The 26,214-nt window shown below is 39.9% G+C and overlaps 1 pseudogene; it reads left to right on the top strand.

The window, feature by feature from the left end:
• The first annotated feature begins 6,037 nt into the window (after window positions 1–6,037).
• Window positions 6,038–6,419, top strand: LOC150022039 (small ribosomal subunit protein eS17 pseudogene; annotated as a pseudogene).
• The last annotated feature ends 19,795 nt before the right edge of the window (window positions 6,420–26,214 follow it).

The following is a 26,214-nucleotide window of genomic DNA, read 5'->3' as shown; positions in this document are numbered from 1 at the left end:
CCCTTTTCTGAACCCTGCCCTCACAGAGCCATAGAGCTGGCAGGCAGGTGCCATATCTAAGACTCCATCAGCCTGGCTAACACTGTTTGCCCCACCCTGGAGATCCCCTGAGACTCCATTCCTCCCAATTTATGATCCCACCCAAGCTTTTATCAGAGACTTTTCCATATGAATGGCTGATCTTGGCTCATGCTTCACAACTTTCTAAATCTTCTCAAATAAGCAAGAGCTGACCTCCCTCAGTGAGCCCCTAGCTCCTGAATCTCTTGCCAAGTGGCCCCAGGCAAGGAACTAGCAGCAGCCAGGCTAGATTCAGTTTGGCTTTACCTGGGAATCTCTAAACCCAGCACAAATAGCAACCATCTCAGATTGCTTTTAGCCCAGGAAGGGTGCCTCTGGGCAAAACAGAGGTGGGGCTGACCTTGGCCTATAACACCTGGGAAATCCTAGAGCCTACACTCCTAGTGGACAGCTACAGACCAGGTTGGAACACTACCATCCTGCCCCTGCACAGCTAATCCTCCACAGAGGGCAGAGGTTGGTGGTCAGTGGTCACAGCCGGTCCTTGCAGCTGACTGCCCTTGGTAAAACTATCCCATTGACCTGCCAATAGCAATCAAGACTCAACTATAAGAGGAAGGTATACTCAGCCCACACAAAGGGTGCCCCTCGAATACCCATCTTGGGTGATAGGGGAGGTTGTGCCACTGAACCCTACAGGACACCTACTACATTGGGCCACATTGCCAAGAGTCATAGTAGCTCTACCTAATAGATAGAAACAAATACAGGGAGGCAGCCAAAATGAAGAGACAAAGAAACATGGCCCAAATGAAAGAACAGATCAAAACTCCAGAAAAAGAATGAAACAAAATGCAGATAAGCAATCTATCAAGTGCAGAGTTCCAAACACTGGTTTTAAGGATGCTTAAGGAAATTAACGAGGACCTCAGCAGTATAAAAAAATCCAGTCAGAAACAAAGGATACACTAATTGAAAAAAAGAGCAATTTACAGGGAAACAACAGTAAAGTGAAACGGAGAATCAAATCAATGATTGGAACATAAGGAAGCAAAAAACAAGCAATCAGAACAACAAGAAGAAAAAAGAATTTTAAAAAATGAGGTTTGTATAAGTAGCCTATGGGATAACTTCAAGCATTCCAAAATTCACATTATAAGGGTACCAGAAGGAGAAGAGAAAGAGCAAGAAATTGAAAATATATTTGAAAAAATAATGAAAGAAAACTTCCCTAATTTGGTGAAGGAAATAGACATGCAAGTCCAGGAAGCAGAGAGAGTCCCAAACAAGATGGATGCAAAGAGGCCCACTCCAAGACACATAATAATCAAAATGTCAAAGTTTAAAGATAAAGAGAGAATCTTAAAAGCTGCAAGAGAAAAGCAGTTAGTTACCTACAGGAGAGTCCCATAAGACTGTTAGCTGATTTCTAAGAAGAAACTTTGCAGGATAGAAGTGATTGGCAAGAAATATTCAAAATCGTAAAAAGTGGGGACCTACAGCCAAGATTGCTCTACCCAGCAAAGAGATCATTTAGAATGGAAGGGCAGATAAAGAGTTTTCCAGACAAGAAAAAAACTAAAGGAGTTCATCACCACTAAACCATTATTATATGAAATGTTAAAAGGACTTATTTAAGAAAAAGAAGATCAAAAATATGAACAATAAAATGGCAATAAATGCATATTTATCAACAATTGAATCTGAAAAACAAACTAAGCAAACAAGAAGAACAGAGACAGAATCATGGATACAGTGAGTGTTTTGATTTTTGCCAGATGGGAGGGGTTATGGGGAAAGGATGTGAGGTGAGGGGTTAAAGTACAAATAGGTAGTTACAGAGTACCCAGGGGGAATATAAAGTACAGTATAGGAAATCGAGTAGCCAAAGATCTTATATGCATAACCCATGGACATGAACAATGGTGTGGGGAATTGCCTGAGAGTGGGGGGTGTTGAGTGGAGGGGGGAAAGGGGGAAAAATTGGGACAACTGCAATAACATAATTAATAAAATAGAATTTTAAAAAAGAGATAATGATGGCTTGGACCAGGGAAGTGGAGTTGTTGAGAAGTGGTCATATTCTGGACATATTTAAAAGTTGAGTCAATAGAAATTGCTGATGGATTGAGTGTGGGGAGTGGGAAAAAGTAAGAAGTCAAGACTGACTTTAGAGTTTTTGCCTGAGCAACTAGGAGAATGGAGTTGCCATTTTTTGAAGATCAGGAGAGGAGAGGGTTTGGTGGGGGAAGGGACTACATCAGGAAATTTGTTTTGGACTTGTTACATTTGAGATTCCTATTAAAAGTCAAAGTCAGATGCATGAGTCTGGAGTTCAGGGGGATGGTTAGAGTTAGATATATAGTTTGGAGGCACCAGATGTGCCACCTGCCTTGGATACTAGTTGGCTCACTGCCCCAGCTACCTTAGGTAGGTTGCTGTGAGCCCAGACTCACCTCAAGTGCAAACTTACCACAGCCTAAAAGTGCAAGAGGGTTAATGCTTCCACCACTAGGTAATGAAGCAAGCGGGCAAATAGTTTTGCATTGTGGGACAGGGTTTGGGGCTGTTTCTATACACTTTTCAGGAGGCCCAACAGAATCTAGCCCCTGTTGTCCAGAACAGTGACCCTGAAAAGGTACATTTACATTTACATTGGCTTTTCCTCATCCTTTTCTTATTCTCCCTTCTGATAAATGAGAACATGTTCCAAGTAAACTCTCTGCACTCAAGTCCTTGACCCAAACTGCTTTCAGATAAACCCAGACTAAAACACCAGCTTGTAAAAGGTACTTGAAGCTATGAGATTGGATGCTGAGATCTCTCAGAAAGTGAGTTAGACAGAGGCAGAAGAGGTCTGGAAAGTGAGCCATGGGATATTCCAGAAGTTAGATCACCTGGGGAAATCTAGTAGCCCACCCATACCTGGGGCCCACCCTGGTGACTTAGATCAGAGTCATTGGGAGTGGATTCTGACATCTGTATCCTTTAAAAGCTTTCTGGATGATTATAAATCACAACTAGCATTGAGAACACTGATTAGAGGTTGGGAAGATGATGATCCTGGAAAGGCAACTAAGGAGCAGTCAAAAAAGCAGGAGGGGATGCCAATGGAAGGAAGGGTTCTGAGGAAGAAAGAATGATAATGTCATTTGTTGTCAATGGGTCAAGTTAGATAAGCCTGATATTTACCAATAGATTTAACCACATGGAGACCTTTGGTGACTTCAGTAAGACCAGTCTTGGTGAGCAGTGATGGAAGACTATTGCAATGGGTTCAAGTTAGGAGATGGGAAGATTGAAATTGGAGTCAGTTAATGCTGGCCAGTCATTCAAGGAGCATGGCCATAAGGAGAAGTGGAGAAATGCAGAGCTCATTGGAGGGAGAAGTGGGCCCACGAGAGGGGTTTCATGATGGCATGTTTATATGTTGATGCTGGTGGAAATAGTCTAGTGGAAAGGAAAAAACAAACAAAAAAAACAAACAAACAAAAAACTGATGATACAGGAGAGAGGAGAGGGAATTGCTGGAGCCCAATCCTTGAACCCAGGCTCTGTGCATGACTGGAGGAGCTGGTCTTATGAGAATCTAGGCTCTGCTTATAACAACAGGAGCGCTTGGACCTGCTGCAGGGAGGACGGTAGATGTGGAAGTGTGCTTCTGATAGCTCCCAGGAACCTCTTCTGGGCACTCCAGTGGAGGCCCAAGGGCCCCGACTCTGTGCCCTCCAGAGGTGCCAGCTGCATCAGCATCTGCAGCGAGTGCCCTTTCTGGGTTCCAACCTCATAGCCTCCTCTTTACCAAGCACAGAGGTAATGGAGCAACACTTCCTGCTGTAAATGCAGCTCTTCATGTACACTATCTTTTTCTGCAATGCTCTAGGTATAGCTATAATCACATTTAAAAACAAATGTAAACAAAAATGCCCCCAAGGAAAAATGGACTTTTATAGTATAATAAGAGATAGTGTTGAACATTTTCTGAAATCTTGTTAAAAACCACACGAGGGCACTATTCCTTTAAAACTGCAGTATATTTAATTTTGATGATTGAAGAAATGGCTTCTTTGAGTTCAGTTCCCAGAAGTTTATTTTCTATTAAATGAGAAACTCTTGTGTCACAATAACAAAATAGTTCCTGAACCTCATAGGTCATTTGACATGTTCCAGAGACCTGGATTTTTTTTTTTCTCCTTAAAAATTGATTTTTGTTCTTTTACAGTTGTCCCAATCCCCACCACCCCCTGCCCTTTTGCTCTCCCCTGCCCGGCCCACCCCACCCCTGCTCCCACAGTCAATCCCCACCCTGTTGTCCATGTTCTTGGGTCATTTACACATGTTCCTTGACTAGACCCTTCCCCTTCTTTCCACCTCTTATCCCCTCCCCCTCCCCTCTGGTCCCTATCAGGCTGTTCCTTGTTTCCATGTCTCTGGTTCTATCTTGCTTGTTTGTTTGTTTTGTTCATTAGGTTCCTTTTATAGGTGAGATCATATGGTATTTGTCTTTCATCACCTGGCTTATTTCACTTAGCATAATATTCTCCAGTTCCATCCATGCTGCCACAAAAGGTAGGAGTTCCTTCTTTCTTTCTGCTGTGTAGTATTCCATTGTACAAATATACCATAGTTTTTTTTATCCATTCATTTACTGATGGGCATTTAGGCTGTTTCTAGCACTTGGCTATTGTAAGTAATGCTGCTATGAACATAGGGGTGCACGTGTTCTTTTGAATTGGTGTTTCAGGATTCTTATGGTATAATCATAGCAGTGGAATTGCTGGAATAACATGCTATTAAATAATGAATAGGTTAACAATGAGATCAAGGAAGAAATAAAAGTTTCTAGAAACAAATGAAAATGAGCACACAACAGCCTAAAACCTATGGGACATAGTGAAGACAGTTCTGAGAGGGAAGTTCATAGCAATACAGGCCTACCTAGAAAAGATAGAAAATTCTCAAATAAACAACCTAACCCTGCATCTACAAGAGCTAGAGGAACAACAACAAACAAAACCCGGAGTGAGTAGAAGGGAGTAAATAATCAAGGTCAGAGCAGAATTAAATGACATAGAGACTAAAAGAACAATTCAAAGGATCAATAAATCCAGGAGCTTGTTCTTTGAAAAGATAAACAAAAGTGACAAACCTTTAACCAGATTCATCAGGAAAAAAAGACAGAGGACCCAAATAAATAAAATTAGAAATGAAAGAGAAGAAATCACAATTGATACTACAGAAATACAAAGGATTGTAAGAAATTACTACAAACAATTATATGCCAAGAAATTTGACAACCTGGGAGAAATTGACAAATTTCTAGAAGCATATAATCTTCCAAAACTGAATCAAGAAGAAACAAAAAGCCTGACTAGACTAAAAACTAGTGAAATTGAAGCAGTAATCAAAAACTCCTGGTGCACAAAAGCCCTGGACCCAACAGCTTCCCAGGCAAATTTTATCAAACGTTTATGGAAGAGCTAACTCCTATCCTTCTCAAACTATTCCAGAAAATTTAAGAAGAGGGAAGACTCCCAAACTCTTTCTATGAGGCCAGTATTATTCTAATTCCAAAACCAGGTAAAGACACAACAAAGAAAGAAAACTACAGGCCAATATTGCTGATGAATATAGATGCTAAAATCCTCAGTAAAATATTCACAAACCAGATCCAGCAATACACTAAAAAGATCATACACCATGATCAAGTGGGATTCATCCCAGGGATTCAAGAGTGGTATGATATTTGCAAATCAATAAACATAATACACCACATAAACAAAATGAAATACAAAAATTACATAATCATATCATTAGATGCTGGAAAAGTATTTGATAAAGTACAGCACCCATTTATGATAAAAACACTCAGCAAAGTGGGAATAGAGGGAGCATACCTCAACATAATAAAGGTCATATACTAGAAATCTACAGCCAACATCATAGACAATGGACAAAAACCGGAAGATCTCTTTCACCAGGGACCTGCCAAGATGGCTGGATTCACATCAAGATCATGAAGAAGGCAGCCCGGGTCATTGAGAAAAAGTACTACACTAGCCTGGGCAATGACTTTCTCACCAACAAGCGTGTGTGCAAGGGGATTGTCATTATCCCCATCAAGGAGCTCTGAAACAAGATAGAGGGCTATGTCACACATCTGATGGAAGTGGATTCAGAGAGACCCTGTGAGAGGCATTTCCATCAGTCTGCAGGAAGAGGAGAGAGAGAGGAAAGATTATGTTCCAGAGGTCTCAGCCCTGAATCAGGAACTCATGGAAGTTGATCCTGACACTAAGGTGACGCTTAAGCTATTGGACTTTGGCAGTCTGTTCAACCTGCAGGTCACTCATCTGACAGTTGGGATGAATTTCAAAACACCATGTGGAGCTGTTTGAATCCTTCTGCTGTGCTGTAATATTATCCATAAACCATCAACAACCATACAAAAACAAACAAACAAAAAAAAACTAAAAGCTTTCTCCCTAAGATCAGGAACAAGACAAGGGTGTCTGCTTTTACCACTTTTATTCAATATAGTATTGGAAGTTCTAGTACAGCAATCAGATAAGAAAAAGAAATAAAAGGCATCCAAATTGGAAAGGGGGAAGTAAAAGTGTCATTATTTTAAGATGGCAGGATAGTGTACATTGAAAACCCTATAGGCCCCACCAAAAAACTACTCAACCTAATAACTGAATATGGCAAAATAGTGGGATACAAAATCAATATTCAGAAATTGAAGGCATTTTTATACACCAACAAGGAAATATCAGAAACAGAAACTAGAAAATAAATCCCATTTACTATATCAGAACAATTTAATTTGGCTCTTGAGCAATTATTCTTTTACTTCTATAGCCATTTCCTTTAACTGCAACTTAAAGTTCAATGCCTATTTTTTCTCATTTCTACCTTTTCATCTGCTTACAGAACAGGCTGAGGGCTAGGAACACATCCAGTTTATGCTCTTGTCTGGGATCAGGTAGATTACAGTAGGCAGTTTGAGAGAATTTGGAGAACACGTCCTTGTCTTCCTTGGTTCCCATTCCCCTGTTCCCAAACTCTCAGCTGTGAAGCTTGCACTGTTGCACTTTTTATGGTGTGAAAGAGAAAGTTCTTTTAAACCATTTCTTGTTTTTAGTAATAATTCCTAATTTATACAAATAAAAATAAAGGTTTTGGAGGTGGGGTAGGATTGGGAGAACAGTAAAATTCAGACTTTTCTTGCCAGTCCAGCAATATAGAAGCTAGTGGTTGCAAATAATTTAGCCAAAATGGCCAGTTGATTGAAGGTTAATACAGAGTTTTAGATTCCTAGTTTTTCAGTGAGTGCCGCCTACCATATTGTTACAATGTCAGGTCACTAAGGGTGCAGCACCTTTCAATTACATAATGGTATGCTTGTGAGGAAAGAGACAATAATGCCTGCCAGAGTTGGTATGCTAAGTTAATAAGCAACAATTGAGGCAAGTATTTCTCACCTCTTTATTTCACAGTTCAAAGCTAAAGTAGCACGTCATCTTTTAATGCCATTTTTAGGACTATCCAATTAGAAAATTACAATGTCCCTTATGTAAAGCCTTTATGGAAGCTGCTTAAATATAAAAAAATGATACAAGCAAAAATGGTGGAGAGAAGCCATCTCCAGCTAAATAATTACAAAGCTAGTGGCTACAAATATCCATTTTTAACCACTTTGTGTTTTTCTCAATTTAACTTGAACTTGTAAACAGTTGGTCCTTAAATTAGACATGTTAGTGTGTTCTTGACATTTTATGTACCCCTATCTCAATCCATGCATTGTGCTTCATCTTAAATATCAGTTGTCACCATGATACACAGGTGTATGTGTCTCTAGGGCACAGTTTTAGTTTATCTGTGTTTTCAGAGGTTTTCTTTTTGACTTTGTGATAACAGAAATGCTTTCAATTCTCTAAGTTTACACTTCAGTTGTTGTTCAAAACAGGTAGTCAACCACTTTGGTGGGGGGAAAGCTATTTAAAAGTTAATCTCAAGTATTAAGATTAAATGTCAGTACTATGCCCATTCCATCCCTATTGTGGCCTTTATCCAGAGTTGATTCTCTTTTAATTTTTTTTGTACAAACTTATTTTAGTTTTGCTTTACTTGAACCTCCTCAACTTTTCTGAGTGCAAATATTCTCAGGAAATAGAAACTCAAGCAATCTCAAAACAGCCCCAAATTCCTGGGTCCTAATGATCACAGTTGTGAGGCCTATCCATGATCTAATAGGTGAGCTGTGGCAACAGCATGATCATAGGTTATGGGGTACTGTGGGTCCCAGTAGAACATGAAGCTTTCTATATTTTTTTACTTCATGTCATTTCATTAAGGAAAAGTCATACCAAACATCTAATTGTGTAGCTTTGCAAGGAGGACTGAAACAAATGTAGAAGTTACATATCATTGAAATAAAGCCTATGCTTTCTTATACACAAATCAAGTATATTAAAGAGATGGAGATCTGTGACATGCCAGCATCTTTCTGGAAAGGAATATTGCACTTCTTGTCTAACTTAATAAAACCAGGAGGTTTTAGAAAATTTGTAGCAATAGATAAAATTCGTGATTATTCTTCAGGTTTTTGTATTGTACCTGGGATGAATTCATTGCTTTTGCACTCTGAAGCACCTTGCTTTTTTATGCGTTGAGCCATTGATTGTTTTCTTTGTAAACTCATTATGGGTTTCACCTTTCTTCCCTCACTTGTCTTAATGGCTATGGACTCTGTGATTCATCTCTGCCCTTCATGCAGCGTATAATGAATAGTGAAAACTAAACAAACTGGGTTTATTTGCAGGAGTTAAGACAAGAGCAGTGTATATTTGGGTGAAGATGATGCACAAATGTTTGGAGGGGAGAGATGCGAGTAATAAGCAGATTGCTGAAGAGTGAGCTGAGAGTCCTTTGTCTCCTTGAGCAGTGGCTCACATACAGTCACTCCAGTCTGGAGGGAATTTGTCTGTAACTTTGGATCAAGATGACATATCTGAAGATAAGGGGCTTATACTTCCTGAATGTACATAGCCTTAATGTTAAATACATATTATACTAGAGAAAATCTTTTTAGGGAAAAGACAAAAGGTAAAATCCCCGTGTTCAACAAGATGTAGAATAGCTGTATCCTTTCCTAAGAGGTAAGAATTAAAGAAAGAAAAAAAAAAGCACCAGGTTACTTTCAGCTTTTTAGTTTTCTTCCTTTCAAGACTCAGTGTGTAGTTCCATGCATGTTGTCTCTAATTCTGTGAAGTCTTTAATCGAATGAAATGTTTGCACTTGATAAAAAATGCACTTTTTACACTTGATAAACATCACTGATTCACAAATAAACGTACAGGAAAGAAAAATAGGCACTAGAAAGGATATCAGATATTCTTTTAAGTTTTGACAATATTCTCAAAAGGAAAACCTTTTCATTTCGCTTTTCCTGATAGCCTAATGACATTTCTAGGTGAATCAAATGGTAAGGGAGGATGGGTTGATTGGTTGATACAAATAATACCCCTGTTTTCATTAAATCAAACTTTGGCTGTCTGAATGGAGACATCTTTCTTTCTCCTTCCTTCCTTCCTTCCTTTCTTCCTTTTTGACTTAATCCTTATTGTATCTTTTCTATTACCACTTAGCCCCCTTATACCCCATTCCCCTTCAGCAATCACCCCACTGTTGGGATGACGTTTTTCCTTACTTGAAGTTTTAACCCTCTATGTGCTGATCTATAATTTTATTTTATTTGAAATCATTCTAAAATGGATTGTCTATTTTTCTGCTTACTTAAACAGGAGGTACAGAACTAAATTTGAAAAAAAATGTTTTAATGTCTTATAATTCTGTGCATTTTGAGGGCAAGTCACAGATGCAAGTGGCAGGTTACATGTATGCATTTATATACAGAACATTATATACAAACTGGTGCCCCAGTTTGAGCTTTTGTCTCCTTCCCATATTTTCATATTGTTTCAGAGAGGAAGTACCTATGCTTTCTTTCTAGGGCTTCCTCCTCCTAGTGCATTCTTTCTTGTTTTTGTTTTGTTTTTTAAGATTTATTTATTTATTTTTAGGGAGAGGAGAAGGGAGGGAGAGAGAGAGAGAGGGAGAGACACATTGATGTGTGAGAGAAACACTGATTGGTTGCCTCTCGCATGCACCCCAGCTGGGGACTGGGCCCACAACCCAGGCATGTGCCCTCAGAGGGAATCAAAACCAGACACCTTTGGCTTTGCGGACCAATGGCCAACCAACTGAGCCACGCCAGCAAGGGCTCCAGATGCATTCTTAATCCTCCAACCCCGTCACCTGTGTCATCATCTGTTAATTATCACTGTTGGTTATGCTCTTGAACTTCAGTTACCACCTCACCCCAACTCTCTAAGAACTCCTTTGGCTGCAGTAGCACTTGAGTATACCCTGTTTTGAAGTCAAAGCAAGAATAAAAACAAAAATAACCAACTCCCTACAATTTCCCCAGGATATGACTGAATCTTTCTCTCATTCCTTTGCTGTCAGATGTCTTGGAAGAGCAACATTTTATTCACTGCCTTTATTTCCTCATTGCCAATTTACTTCTCAGACAGAAACATTTGGCTTCTTGCCCCCATCGCCCTATTCTAAAATGCTGTCTGAAAAGCCACCAAGACTTCACTGCCAATTCCCAAGGCTTCGTAGAATACTTCTTATCATCTCCAGAATATTTCATCCTTCTGAAGTCTCCTTACCTTTGACCTCTGAGACAGTCCTCTCTCTAGACTATATCACAATCCTTCTTATTGCATGTTTTGTTTCCTTAGCTGACTTCTCTTTACTACTTGACTTTTAATTGTTAGAGCTCTCCAGAGTTCTGACCTAATCATATTATCATCCTTCACTTCTTTGGACAAACTTACTCATTCATATGCTGAATAATCCCAAATCATTTTACTGTCACCACATAGTGTCTGGGAGAAGGAAGACAAAATGGTCTTTGGATTCCACCACCCAAGTAATCATAGCTCATTGCTCACTTGGACATGTCCTTCCAAGCAGGACCATTCTCCTCTTTGAAAAGGCTCTTGTTCAACAGGCGGCAGTGTATGTTGTTTAAACATGGTCACTATACGTTTGGCATTGTTTTGGCTCTGACTTGTGGCACTGGATGTTGCTAAGATGTTTCATGGACCAGATTTCATCTTTTTACCTTGCTTCTCTTTTCATGTTATGTCCAAGTGTTTTTTTCTTGTTTAACTGGTATTCTTACTTGCACACCCCTATTCATAGATGAAACTTAGAATTCCATTTGTATAATGAGTTTTTAAAGATCTGTTTCCTTATTGCTGCTTGGTCAGACCTGTTGTATAAGCTTCTGTTTTCTGTAGTACCATATATATATCATGGATTAACCTATTTCTTTACTATTATATGTAAAGAGAGAGACTACTTTCTCCTTGCCTTTGAAACCAACAGGACTGTTCACCAGAGGCAGTGAGAATACTTCTAACATTGGAAGGTTACAGTCACAAGGACAGTTTCTGGGGCCATGTGTGCTCTCTTTCTGTTAACTTGTCAGAGCAATGGGGATATAGCTCCCTCTCTCCACTCCAGGAGCCCCAAATATTACACATCCTAGAAGGATAAGGAGAAGAATGCCACCCACTACCTAGATCCCACCAAAGCCCAAATGGATGTAGAACTGACTGATGCTCTCTCTCAGTTAAACTATTATGACCCTTGATGACCCGAGTATCTCACATGAACCCTCCTGGGTAACTCTCAGTCTGAGAAGGCTCCCCTTTTCCAAAAAGAGTAGGGTTCATAATAAACAGAACCATGACCTGTAAACTCTAGAGACTTTGACTTGGGGATGGATATGAGTCAGTACTGTAGGCTGCAGGATTAAAAACCTCGAGTTGGAGACAAATAGATGCACAATGATTTTTTCCTGAGTTTTTTAGAGCTTGACCTATTGCCTGGGCCGCCTTTACCCACTCACCTCTCATACTGACTGCCTCTCAGTCTAAACATCTCTTTTGCTCCTTTGGGCAGACACATGTACGGCTGACTTGGCCTGTATTTCCATGACAGGGTCCTTCTGCTGGTCTTGTAGCATCTGTGTGAGTTGTCTGAGTTTTCCAGAATAGTAAAAGAGGGAGAAAACTAACTTTATTGAGGAGTACCTCTATTCTTTCTCCTTTGCAAAGTCCATATACACATGGGCACATGAACACACAAGTATGTATGTGATGGCCATCTGACTGTATTTAGTCTCCTTATCATTTTAACACCTTTTAACCATTATCCCTAATATTCTTTTGCTGGGGAGATAACCATTCTTCTGTATTATCAGAAAATCCCTTAATTCATTTATATAGTATATTCACCCACTCATTCTTACAGGTACCCATATATTCATTTACCCATCCATCCATACAGTCACCCAACCACCCACCCACCCACCCACCCACCCATCCACTCACCCACCTACTCACCCATCAAATATGTACTGAGTAACTATGTTGTGCCATTGCTGCTTGATACAAGGAACCAAAAACTGCGAATAATCTCCCTTTTTTTTACTATCTTACTTGTCCTATACATATATACTTCTAACTTTTTGAATCAATTCCAACTGACCATGAGGAGTAGAAATGAATTGAAAAGATGCTTGTATGTAAAATGATATTCCCAAGGTACAGTAGTAACCAGAAATAATCTGAAATAACTTCTGTCATTGAATTTTACTAATGGAAAAGGAGTCTGGTTGAAAATTGCCATCAGCATAAGGGTCCTGAAAAGCCTGCACTGTAGTCAAAAAGTACTCCCCAAGTGCAAGCACTAATGCAGTACTGATCTTTATTCAACATGAAAGTCTGGTCATTGTGCCAATGTCAATGCAACAAACAGCTTCCAGGCAGCAGAGGACAAACCACATTATGGTGGGTGTATGTCTCTCTTCCAAACCCAGGTCCTAATCGCCAGTCAAGCCTTTTCCCTTTGACTGCACACACTCACACCAATAAATTGGCTTGCATCTCTCTTGCCCAAAGGAGAGAATGGTCACATACCAACTTGTAATAAGCACCCACATTTTTATAGTTTCAACTGTTTTAAATGGAAAATTTCCTTAAATCTTTGATATTATTATCCTTTGAAAATAGTGTACAGAATGTTATAAATCATAAACTCCCTCTCTTTTTTGTTTTTGGCTCAACATAAAAAACATTTTATATATATGTGTGTGTGTATATATATATACACACACACATATATATCCAGGATGTCCCCCCAAAATGTATACACACTTTAAATAATTATAAAGTCGGTGTTTATTAAAATACGTTTCATTTTCAGAATATAATAGAATCTACAGACATTATTTAATTGTTTTGTCAATGCTTGTTTTCAAACTGATGTCCATTCTGGTCCAAGCACTGCTGACATCGCAAAGCAATGGAATCGCAAACATGAAACAGCAAGATGGGGCACCCCCACACTACCATCACGATGTGAGATCCTACCTTGATGAGATCTTGCCAAACAGGTGGATTGGATGAAGGGGTTTTGTAGAATACCCTGCATGTTCACCAGACCTCGGACCACTAGACTTTTTTTTTATGGGGATACTTAAAAGACAAAGTCTATGCTATGAAACCTGCAGTAGTCACTGAATTGAGAGCAGCCATTGAACGAGAATGCACACAAATACCAAACGAAATGTTTCATGATATTTGCAATTCCATTACTTCACGTTGTCAGCAGTGCCTGGACCAGAACAGACGTCAGTTTGAAAACAGGCATTGATAAAACAATTAAATAATGTCTGTAGATTCTATTGCATTTTGAAAATGAAATATATTTTAATAAACACCGACTTTATAATTATTTAAAGTGTGTATACATTTTTTTGGGACACCAAACATATGTATATGTTTGTTTGTTCTTTACCATGTTTTGAAAAATAGTGCTTCCTCCAAATGTGTAGAGAGATCATGGTCTCAACACTGATGCTCGCAGGCCTCAGTGCTTCTTTGAATGTTTGCGTTTTAACACTTTTTCTGCCTTCTTCCTCACTTTCTGCACACTTTCATTTATGTTGTCAGTGTTTCTGACTGAGGTCCTCTGTTTCCCCTGTTATCTTTGTTTCTAATTGTCTGTTATCTTGAAAACTAGATCACTGTACTTCTTAGAATTGTGGGCAAAATGAGAAGAAATAGACTCTGATCAAAGGTTTGAGGAGAATTCCAAGGATTAAAGTACAAGAGATTTATTGTTTTAAGGCTTTCATTCTCTGCTTCTCTGTCCTCGAGCTTTTTAAAAGGCTGTCTTCTGTGTCTCAGCTTTCTTTTGCATAGGTAAAGCTGACCCATCTATCTGCAACTGTTCATCCGCTGATTTGGGATAGGTCGGTATTTTCCAAAGTGTGACCTGCACAACATCGCTACAGGTGCTGTTAAAATGCAGGTGCATGGAGCCCACCCCTGACTCGTTGAATCAGAATTTCTGGGTAAAGGGCCTGAGAACATGCATTTTCATTAAGCAGTCCCAGCTACTTGTTTGCCCTAGAGCTTGAGAACTATTGAAATAGGTGGAATGCTTATGTTTTTAATCTGAGCTAAGGTTATTTTATATTTATAGTTGCAAATTTCTCAAATGCTCAAAGAGGCAGAAAAGCCTAAGTGGTTAAAAGTGAGGGCTCTGGAGCCAAACTTCCCGGGTTTAAACCCAGTTCTACCTCTAACTACTATATTTTATTGAGCAACCTGTGTAAATGCAATGTGCCTCAGTTTCCCCAGCTGTAAAATGGAGATAACAGTACCTACCTCGTAAGGTTGTTGCATTAATATAGAAACAATGAAAACCAGTAAGCACACAATAAATGTTAGCTTTTATTGCAATCATATTTTTGTATATGTAGTGGCTGTGTCACAGCTTTTGTGCTTTATCCAAAAGCACAACGATTGCTGCTATACATAATAAAATCTTCTCCAGCCATGCTCATGCCTGAGTATGCATACACAGACAAGCATACCTGTTACCATGAATGACATATCATGACTTGGCTTCAAATAGCACAACTATAGTTCATGGTCACGTTGACAGTTACTGCATCCCTTTGAAGGCCAGATATCTAAGTTTGAAGGAGTATCACTGTCATGAGCCTTAATTTTTTATATTTAAGCCTCAAATTGTGAGACTCATCAAAGGATTCAAACCAGAGTCGTAGCTTTGGTTTAAGTTGAAACAGCGAGATAGGGTTCATCTGTGTGCATCAAATTATGCAGCAATTATGATGGAATCCCATCCAGAATTATACTGGTTTCTATGGCAACCGAATTCAAAATAGGATCTTAGAAGCCTCTTCAAGTAGAAAGAGCAAGTTTCATTCTTCCTATACTTATGGAATATATAGTTTATGCAAAGCATTTTCAAAGTGGAACTTCCGTCTTTTTTACTTATCTTGCCATTAATCATTTTAATGTTGTTGTACTACTACATTTCTAAATTTTCTCTGAATCCCTGACTGAGAAAGTACTCATTTTGCTGTGAATAACTAATGTTTCATTTTGTTGCTCATAACAGATGCATTAGGTATTTTTACTTTTCTGAGTAATCCTATAGTAATTAGTAAGAGGAAAGAGCGGCTGCTACAGAATTTCCAGGTTAGCAAGTCAACTTATTTTTAGTGGAAATTTAAATAAAAGCTTTTGAGAAATCTTAATTTGTGTAAAAGACATACTTTAACCTATATCTGTCTGAAACAATTCCAAAATTGGAGCTTGTGGTCACAAAGACCACGTCTTTTGCAGATACTAAGTGATTTGGCAATTGCAGGTATAGCGGTGAGGATAGACTAGGTTTTGCTATGCCAAGAAACACATGCAAAGTCTCAATGACTTGTGGCAACAAAAGTTTGTTTCTTGTTTGTGCTTCCTGCTCCTTGTGGGTTTTCTCTACCTCTTCTCCCTGCCATCTTCACTCTGGGGCTTGGGCTGACAGACAGCCCGTATGGGGTACATTCCTGGTCCTATAGCAAAGAGAACAGAGAGCATGGCAAAATGACTACTGACTCTAAAGCTTCTATCCAGAAGTGACACAGGCACTTTATTATCTGCTCACAATTTATTGTCCAAAGCAAATCTCATGTTTGGGCCTGAATCCACAGGTGGGGGACATCTGACCCTCCTACAAGATAGTGAATATGGTACCCCCAGTGGTAACACAGTCTACCACAGCAGGGGCATAAGACCTTGGAGATAATAGATTTTTTTAAAGGGTGTAAGTGGTGAGGAATAATGGTAGAATTATAGAATTTTTGAGAGTTTGGGGAAATGGTCCATAAGGGCTTTGTGACTTCCTAAAATCCCTGCAGCCATTTAGTGGCAGAGTAGCATTAAAACAGGTCTCTTAGCACCAAACCTAGCCTTCTTTTCTCTGTAAAATTAGGGAACTCAGTCTCATGGTTTTGACAAATGAGCTCTTTGTACAAGATAGCAGACTATTCAGCCTTGGGTTAAAGTTCTTTCTCTTCCATTTGTTTCTGTCCTTTTGATTAACGTTATCTTGGATAATTAAATTAAATTAAGCATTTTCATTTCGGATAGTGGAACACACTGACTGTATAAATGTTTTTATAATTGGTTCTCTGAGGCACAGGACCTTTAAGAAATGCAAATGGCCCAACAAGACATTTTTCCAATGGTAGTTTTTTCATATTGATGGGAATTATAATTTTTTAGATTGTACTCAGATAATCCGAAGGAAGAAAGCTCTAGAGAGAGATCTGTACTGGACCAAGAAGGACTTTTTGAATTGTAAGGTACTGTTCATTGGCCTGAAATAAATGCAGGATTCCAGCTGTGACTGGGTCAGTGACAGGTGAGCTGGGCCAGTGTCATCCTGGCCTGGGAAGACTGGTTCTAATGGAGGGGCACCAGCTTGGCCATCAGAAGCACCTGGGCTCAGAATCCAGCTCTGCCATATGCCAGTAGTATGACCCATGCATTGTTTTACAATCTTTGAATCTCAAGTTTATTCATCTTGTAAAATGGGGACAATAATTCCTTCATCCAAGAGGTATTGTGAGCCATAAAATGATGACATGTTTAAAGTGTATGGCATATAAGCTGTTCACAGTAAATGTTTGTTTTCCCATTGTTCTGAGTATTAACCTTTTATTAATTCAGGAGAATATTATATCAGCTGTTTGGTAGCCATATCACTCTTTTGTCGGCTGAACTGGAAATGATCTCAAGTCTTCAAGTCTTCCTCATGTGCTGTGGTTGAACTTGTCTCTCTTGTCCTATTGAAAATCTTTAATAAGTGTCTCCTGGAGAAACCAGCACATGCCTCATAGGATTGGTCAAATTTTAATCTCAAAAATGTATTATCTCAACCCAGGAAAGGCAGACAACATAGTGTTGGACTATTTCTTAGTGTTCTGTATTCTTAACCCCAGAATCTTGTTACCCCTTTAGCAGGTGGCTCTACTCAAGGAGAAAGATGAGGAGCCACTTAGATTTCAGGGACCTGTTTCAAGCCCAGCAGAAGTAGGCTAGACTGAGGTCAGGGTCAGAGGCAACCATCTGCTGACCTTCTTTTCTCCAGCTGCAAAGGTGTCACTTTGATTACACAAGTGTACCAGAGGCAGCAGCCTATTCCACAGCAGGAAATTAATGACACAAATGATACATCCTACACTTCTGTGCTGTCATTTTGATGCTCTGCCTATTCTCTGCCTCCTTTTTAAAAATAAACATTTTTATTTTAGAGTAGTTTCAGATTTGCAGTAAAACTGGGAAGGTAGTACAGAGAGTTCCCATACACCCTGCACCTCCCTTTCCCTGTTATTAGCATCATCCATTAGTATGGTACATTCATCACAATTAATGCACCATTGTTCATACACTATTATAAATTGAAGTCATACCTTATTCAGATTTCTTAGTTTTTGTGTAATGACCCTTTGTCCCATATCCCACCCAAGATACCACATGCCATTTAATCATCATGCCTCCTTAGGCTCCTCTTGACTGTGACAGCTTTTTCTGCCCTGTTTTTCAACCTGCTTTGAGTTACTTTTTAAGAGATACTTTTTCATATTTTTGATAAATGCTTGATAGTGGGTGTTAATTTTTAATCAGCAAACATTGATAGAGCACACCTACAAGATGAGGTGACAGAACCTAATGACAGACTGAAGGTAAGTTGTCTTTCCTGATCCTAGTGCCACTCAACTCGTGACGTGCCTGCACATTATTGTGCCCCCCTGGACATCTTATTAAAATGCAGATTCTGGTTCAGCATTTCCAGGACATGGCCTGAGAATCAGCATTTTAACCAAGCTCCAAGGTGTGCATAAGTCACATGGGACCACACTTTGAGGATCAAGACCTTATACTTTTGCAGAGCTCCACATTAGGTGCCAGTGTGAGCTGGGGGGAGGGGAGGAGGAAGAGTCACATAAATTGTCTATGACCATCTCTGTCATTAAGAACTTTGTGATTTCATTAGGGAAAAAAGAGACAAAACAAGGGAGTAAAAAATAAAGTGCAAAATGGACATGCTGGTAATAGACATTTTACACCATTAAGATGTCTATTGTTTAAAAAGAACAGAAAATAACGTGTTGGAAATTGCTAATGAGAATGTCAAATGGTGCATTTTTTTATGGAAATTTATACAACGGTTCCTCAAAAAATTGAACATAGAATTATCATATGATCCAGCAATTTCATTTCTGGATATATACCCAAAAGAATTGAAGGCAGGGTCTTGGAAAGATATTTGTACACCCATATTTAGAGCAACATTATTCACAATTCACATTCACATCATTCACAAAAGTTGGAAGCAACTCAAGTGTCCATCCATAGGTGAATGGATAAACAAAACGTGGTATATACAAACATGGAATAATAAGCCTTATAAAGGAAGGAAATTCTGACAAATGCTATAACCTGGATGAACCGTGAAGACATTATGCTAAGTGAAATATGCCACTCACAAAAGAACAAATACTGTTTATGAGTCACCTAGACTAATTAAATCCAGAGACAAAGTAGAATGGTGGTCGCCAGGGCCTAGGGGGAGGAGGGAATGGAAGTTAGTGTTTATGGGTACAGGGTTTCAGTTTTGAAAGGAGTTCTGCAGATGGATGGTGGTAATGGTTGCACAGCAGCATGAATATAGTTAATTCTACTGAACCATATACTTAAAAATGGATAAAATGGTAAATTTTATGTTATGCATATATCATCATAATTTTAAAATTATTTTTAAAAGGACATGCACAAAAGGACAATAGGTGGTAGAGTTGTCAGGTGAGAAGCATAAGATGACAAAAGTAAGGCGCACATGTGATATACCAGGTACAAAGGGCTTATGAACTCATTTAACCTCCAACAGCTATCCATGAAGCTTGTTAGCCCTGTTTATCAATGACAAAACCATGAGTGGGAAGACATTATTGAAGGCTGTAACAGTCAGGGAGAAGTACCCGGGATGGGATTTACAGTGGGCCTTGGAGAGAGGCAGGATTTTGGTGAAAGACGTTGGGAGGCATTCTAGATGAACAGTGGGAACTGGCTAAGGAAAGATACTGAGACTGGATGGGAACTGCTGTTCATCTTCATGATTGCACCTGGAGTGAGGGCTAGAAGGGCAGACTGTGCAATTCCAGGGACTTTGATAGGGATTGTATCTTTTGGTGTCTAAGTAGGAAGCATCAGAGCCAGCAGGTGACATTAATGGGAGAAGGGGCTTAGTGCAAGGTGACAGGGAGTGGTGTGGACGATGGCAACTGAATAGAACACATCCCGCCTAAGACATTCAAATCTCATGCATAAACCTGGCTCTGTATGGGCCACTGTTGGGCTTTCATGCAGGCATTAGATAATATTGAACTTCTCAGTGTGAAGTCCCTGTACCCCTGAAGGTATGCAGAGTGATGTTGAGGCCATGTGAGATCACATGATACATGAGACACATCTTCCTGGCTGTGTCAACAGCCCTTGTAGAGTATGGGTAAAAATTAAAGCAGTTTAACTAAGTACTTAAAATATCATTTTTATGTTATGACAAAGACAAACGGAGTAGAATACCAATGTAGCTAACCAATTGTTAGCACCAATTATTATGTTCCAGAACTTAAAAATGCATTGTGTCAATGAAAATACCACAAAGCTAATACTAATTGAACACTCACTACATGCCAGGCGCCATTCTGAGCACTTTGCATATGCTGTCTCCTTCAATTCTTCTCACAGCCCCCTTGGGCAGTGCCATTAGCACCCTACTTACGGAGACAGAGTTAGAGATATGTGTGTGGGGGGGTCGTTTACCCAGGTGATTGTGACAGAAATCTAGCATGCAATGGTTGTCATAAATGCACTTAGAATTAACTCTTTGAGTTTCATGTCTTTTTTCATGGTACTGTAGTACAAGAGTAATTTAAATAGGGACCACTAGATGTCATTACCTGGTGCTCCCTAAAAAGGGGAGGACCCCTTTGTTCTACGTTGAATAGAACAGAAAACCCACAAAACCACTGGTATTTACCGGTTTCCTGTTGGAAAATGCTGACGTGACTTGGTTCCCACAGCACCTCTGTCTCCTTTCCTCTCACCTATGGTCCAGCACAGCTAACTGGGTACTATAAGACTCATCCCCCAACTCTGCTGGTGGATTTTATATTCAGGAAAGCAGAAGGCACTGTTGTTTCCAAGTCAGTTCCCTCTCATATAGACTGCCCTTCTTCCACTGAAGGCAGAGGGGGCGGGGTTGATCAAAGGTGTGTGTGTGTGTGTGTGTGAGGGAGGGAGAGAAAAAGTCTGAGTTGTGTTATTCCACATTTGAGTAATTGAATAACCTGGAACATGTTTTTACAAATTGGATTGGTGCTTTTAAGTAAGACCTTTTCCAACACAGTGCTTTCATAGGGCAGCTTTTCGACAAACAATTGCTATTACATTGCACAGAAGGGCAGGAGTGGGGCTTGTGCACAGGGTACCAGAGAGTTAGAGGAGGATCTGGAAAGGGAATAGGAAGGGTACTGGGCCTCTCAGGGGCAGTGGATGGTGGAAAAGAGGAGAACGTGCCAGGGGCTCATCGGGGGTAAATGAAGGGCCAGCAAAAGGAGCCATGTGCCTCTCTGCTGGTACCCAACGACATTGATTCAGGACATAACAATTGAATGTGCACGTTGTACTTCAAGTGCATACAAAAATGTGTCAAAAATGAACAAATTAGTCCTGACCCACGTGGTTCAGTTGGTTGGACATCGTCCTGCAAACTGAAAAGTCACTGGTTCAATGCCTGATCAGGGCACATGCCTGGGTTGCAGTTTTAGTCCCCGGTTGGGATGTGTACAGAGACAACTGATTGATGTTTCACATTTGCATTGATGTTTCTCTCTCTCCCTCCCCCTCTCTCTAAAAATAAATAAATAAAATCTTTTTAAAAAAGAAAAAAATGAGCAGGTCAAACATATAAGATTTAAAAAAAATTTTTTTCTTCCTTGATTCCAGCATTGTCCAATTAATTTTGAAGTCTTCCTTCTTTACTGTAAACTTCTTGAGAGTTCTGTACTTATACCTAAACACAGTCAATAGAATGATGGATTACATTTTTATTCCAGTTCATTTGAAGCAGCAAAATGAACTGAGGGCTCTCTAAATCATGGTGCTCATGAAGAAGGAGAGCAGGGAAGGGGGAAAGACTGTTGGAAAAAGGGAAAGGTTTTACTAAAATGGATCTCCTTTCTTTGGGAGAGGAGGTCAGGATATAACAGACACACCAGAAGCTGTTTTGAAAAATGGGGCTAAGTTATGAGGGCAACTATAGAGATCTTCTAAAAAAAAAATCTGGACAACAAAGCACATAGTGCAGGTGAATGTCTTTAAATTACAGGAAGAAAATGTCAGTATCAGGCAGAACCTTATTTTTATGTGAGCCCTGGAGACTGAAATTCGTTTGCACAGAAATGGAACACATGCTATATAACCTTCATTGATAGCATGTGTTTTGAAAAATTGAAACATAATAATTGGTGCTTTCAAGAAACTTTCAACTTTCATTATTTTAAATGAAAACTCTCTGCTAAACACTCAAAATGCAAATCCTAATTTATTTCAAATAGGAGTACTATTGACATTAACTTCTTTACTGTATGCAACTACAAATGCTTCTTCCATTTGAGCCCTGATCATCACCAACACCACATAGAATGGCAGCAAGCTCATTTTGATGCTGCTGTATTTATTTATAAGAATAATAGCCATAACAAACATTCGAATCCCACTTTGTCATGTGTGATTACATTTAATTCTTACAGCAGCCCTGTGTGGCATAAGGTACACGCTGTTAATTGTATTTGGCAGACGACAGATGAACAAACCAAGGCTCAGCGAGGTTAACTCGCTCAAGGCTCCAAGTGCTTAGTTGCATAAGTTCACATTTGATCATGGAAAAAATCTTATTAAAATTAATTACATCCCATTAATCAACGTTTTGTTTTGGGGAAGTATTTGCAAAATATTATACTACAGAAATTTAGACTGTAGTCACTGCATACTCACGATAGTATTCATTGTATATATGTGCAGAGAAAAAGCCAAGAAGATACGTCTTTTATTTTTGTTAGCTCTACATTATTCAGTATTTTAAAAATCATCTTCCTAAAATAATTTACCTTTAGTTTGCTGAATCAAGAGGAGCCATCATCAGCAAAAGAAACCATCAACAAAATGAAAAGGCAGCCTACCAACTTGGAGAAGATATTCTCCAATGATACATCTGATGAGGGGTTAATATCCAAAATTTATAAAGAAACTCATACAATTTAACACCCCAAAACCAAACAATTCAACTGAAAATGGGCAGAGGACCTGAATAGAAATTTTTCCAAAGAGGACATACAGATGACCAGTAAACATATGAAAAAATGCTCAACATCACTAATTATCAGGGAAATGCAAATTAAAACCACAGTGAGATATCATGTTACACCTGTCAGATTGACCATCATCAATAAATCAATAAACAGCAAGTGCTGGAGAGGATGTGGAGAACTGTCCTGCATTGTTAATGGGACCGCAAATTGGTGCAACCACTGTGGAAAACAGTATTGAATTTCCTCCAAAAATTAAAAATAGAACTACCTTATGGCCCAGCGATATCTGAAACACTAATTTGAAAAGCTATATGCACCCCTGTGTTCACTGCATCATTATTTACAATAGCCAACATATTGAAGCAACCTAAGTGCCCATCTGTAGATAATTGGATAAAGAAGTGATAACACACACACACACACACACACACACACACACACACATATGATGAAATATTACTCGGCCATAAAAAATGAAATCTTACTATTTTCAATAACATAGATGGATCTAGATGGTATTATGCTAAATGAAATAAGTCAGTCAGAAAAAGACAAATACTATATGATTTCATTAATATGTGGAATCTGAAGAACAGAATAAATTAACAGACAAAACAGAAGCAGATTCATAGCTACAGAGAACACAAGGAGAGCTGTCAGAGGGGAGAGGCATAGGGGGATGGGTGAAAAAGGTGATGGGATTAAGGAGTACAAATTGGTAGTTACAAAATAGTCACTGGGATCTAAAGTACAGCACAGGGAATAGAGTCAATAATATTTTAATAATTATGTGTGGTGCCTGGTAGGTACCAGATTTAATTTTAAAAATATTTAAAATTAAATAAAAAGAAGTGCCAGCATACTGTTTTGGTTTTGTTTTTAAGCAAGAGGAAGAGGGAGGAAGGAGAACCAGCCCCAATCTTCACTTCAAAAATATTGCTACATTGCAAGTCTGTCAGTTATGAGACTCTGAAACAGTTTTGTTTACGAAGATTCTCTGTCTTGGCTGATAGTGAAGGTGCAGGCACATTTGTGATCATGTCTGAAGCAAGCAAGGGAAGGTAGCTGCAGTCCTTTTGCAGTGGCACAGGGTTTGTGAAGGCTTTGGTGTGCCATGGCCCACTCCTTGGAGAGCTGCTCATTGTCAGTGTCTTTGGGTCTTGGCCTGGCAGGATGGCAGAAGCCAATTTTCTAAAACCACCTCTCACCAGTCCCCACTATCTTTTGCACTGTCATTCCACTGATTTGCAAAGCTCCCGCTGACCCTTCACAAGCACTCACAGTCTCTTCAACAGCCCATCAGGACCATGTTTGCCACACCCCTTCCCTGAAACCCAGTCTGACGGAAACATCATCCTCTAAAAGTATTTTTCTGGTACAACTCATTTTTAAAGATTTTTCATTGTAATTTTTACATGACCATTTAACCACCTTAAATGCCCCTCATGACTCTTTTTTTTTTTTTTAAGTGAATGGACACTGCCTTGCCTGATGGTGGTTTTGTTCAGGAATGTACATCTTTCATCTCCTTGATGTGAGTGTAAACTTCAGGAGGCTGGGAGCTGGGTCTTAGGCCCCATTCTTGCTACTCACCCTTCCAGCTCCCCTCAGCAGCCAGCCTGGGCCAGGCCCAGTGTGCTGAGAGGTGGTGGCTGCAGTCCTAAGAACCTGTACTCTGGGCCTGATTTCCTGGGTTTGACTCCTGGCTGCTACTTATTGACCATGACCTTTGGCAATTCAGCCTTTTAATTTGTAAAATGGTAAATCATTATCGTAACCACCTCATAGGGTTGCTGAGAAGATTCAGTGAGATACAGGGTAAAAAGTGCCCAGAACAGTACCAGGTGCTCAGTAAACATGATAAAAGCCTTAGCTATTGTTTTTCTTCAGGAAATATCTGCAGGCGAGAGGCTGGAGGCCTGTGAAGAGGCTGTGGGGCTGTGAGAGTGGAAGCAATAGCTCCGCACTCTGCCGGGGCCATAGGCACCAGTCCTCAGCCCGGCCCAGGCCCTTTACCAGCCAGGGCATGTGCTTCCTAGGAGTGGAAAGTAGGTGCAGCACCCCTGCTGAGAGACAATTCTGAGGCAGAACAAGGAAGGGTTTGGTACCTGTCGGAGTGGATGCAGGGGAAGTCCACGTGGATTTAAGGATGTCTTCCAGCTTGGATGATTAGGTCAAGAGGGGTATTAACTGAGTGGACCAGGCTAGAGGAGCAGGTAATTAATTCAGTTACAGACATGCTGAGTATCCAGTGTCTGGGATGCATCCACATGGAGGCACCCAGGAGCAGTAAAACAACAGGCAGCATGTATTGAAAGACTATTATGTTCTGGTAAGCATTCCAAACCCTTCACTGGTTTTAATCCTCTTAGATTCACAACCACCCTATGAAGGAGGTACTCTTGTTATTCCCATTTTACAGATGAGGAAACTAGGTGCCGTGCCAAGTGATTGAGCCATTTGTGTGAGGCCACATTGCTCTTCAGGGATGGCACAGAGGTTGGGACCAGCCAGGCTGCTGTTGGAGCTCCCACGTGTAGCTGCTCTACAAAGACTCTGTATCTGAGGCTGCAGAGGGAGACGGGTCCAGGCATGTAGATGTGCTGAAGCCATGGTGGTGGTGATCCTGCTCTGATGGAGATTGTACAGTGAGGTGGGGGTTGGCAGAAGAAACTCATCTGCTGATATAAGTGAATGTCATTGTGGAAGGTACAGGTTCAATATAATGACTGGGATGAAAGGTCAACTAACAGGATAAAACTTGGGGTGGGCCGAGTGTTTGTGTCGCTGCAAAATCCGTATGTTGCAGTCCTGATACCCAATGTGATGGTATTTGGAGGTGGAGCCTTTAGGAGGTAATTAGGTCAGAGGGTGGAACCCTCATGTTGGGGTTAGTGCCCTTCTGAGACTAGACTTGGGAGCAATCTCTCTCTCAGCCAGGTGAGGACACAGCAGGAAGGCCGCTGCAGTATAAGCCAGAAAGAGGGTTACCCCAGAACCTGAGCATGCTGGCACCCCAGTCTTGGACTTCTAGCCTTCAGACCTATGAGAAATAAATATTTGTTATCTAAGCCACTCAGTCTGTGGTATTCCGTTATGGATGCTCGATATGACTAATACAATAATACTCTTAAAAAATCCCCCCCAAAAGGTTATTGGCTTGATGACAATAATTTGATACATTTATGTCACTCATTTCTATAAACAAGATTTGTTTAAATTGTTTCCAAATTCCATAAATTAACACTCTTGTGAGGTAAGTAGGTAGAAAGTGTTATTGTTGAGGGCACAGAAAGAAGTGAATATGG

The sequence above is a fragment of the Furipterus horrens genome, unplaced genomic scaffold (assembly GCF_987537825.1).
Source record: "Furipterus horrens unplaced genomic scaffold, mFurHor1.1.pri manual_scaffold_1, whole genome shotgun sequence".
Lineage (NCBI taxonomy): Eukaryota > Metazoa > Chordata > Mammalia > Chiroptera > Furipteridae > Furipterus > Furipterus horrens.
Note: the sequence above shows the minus strand (reverse complement) of the source record. Positions and strands in the feature narration are given on the sequence as shown.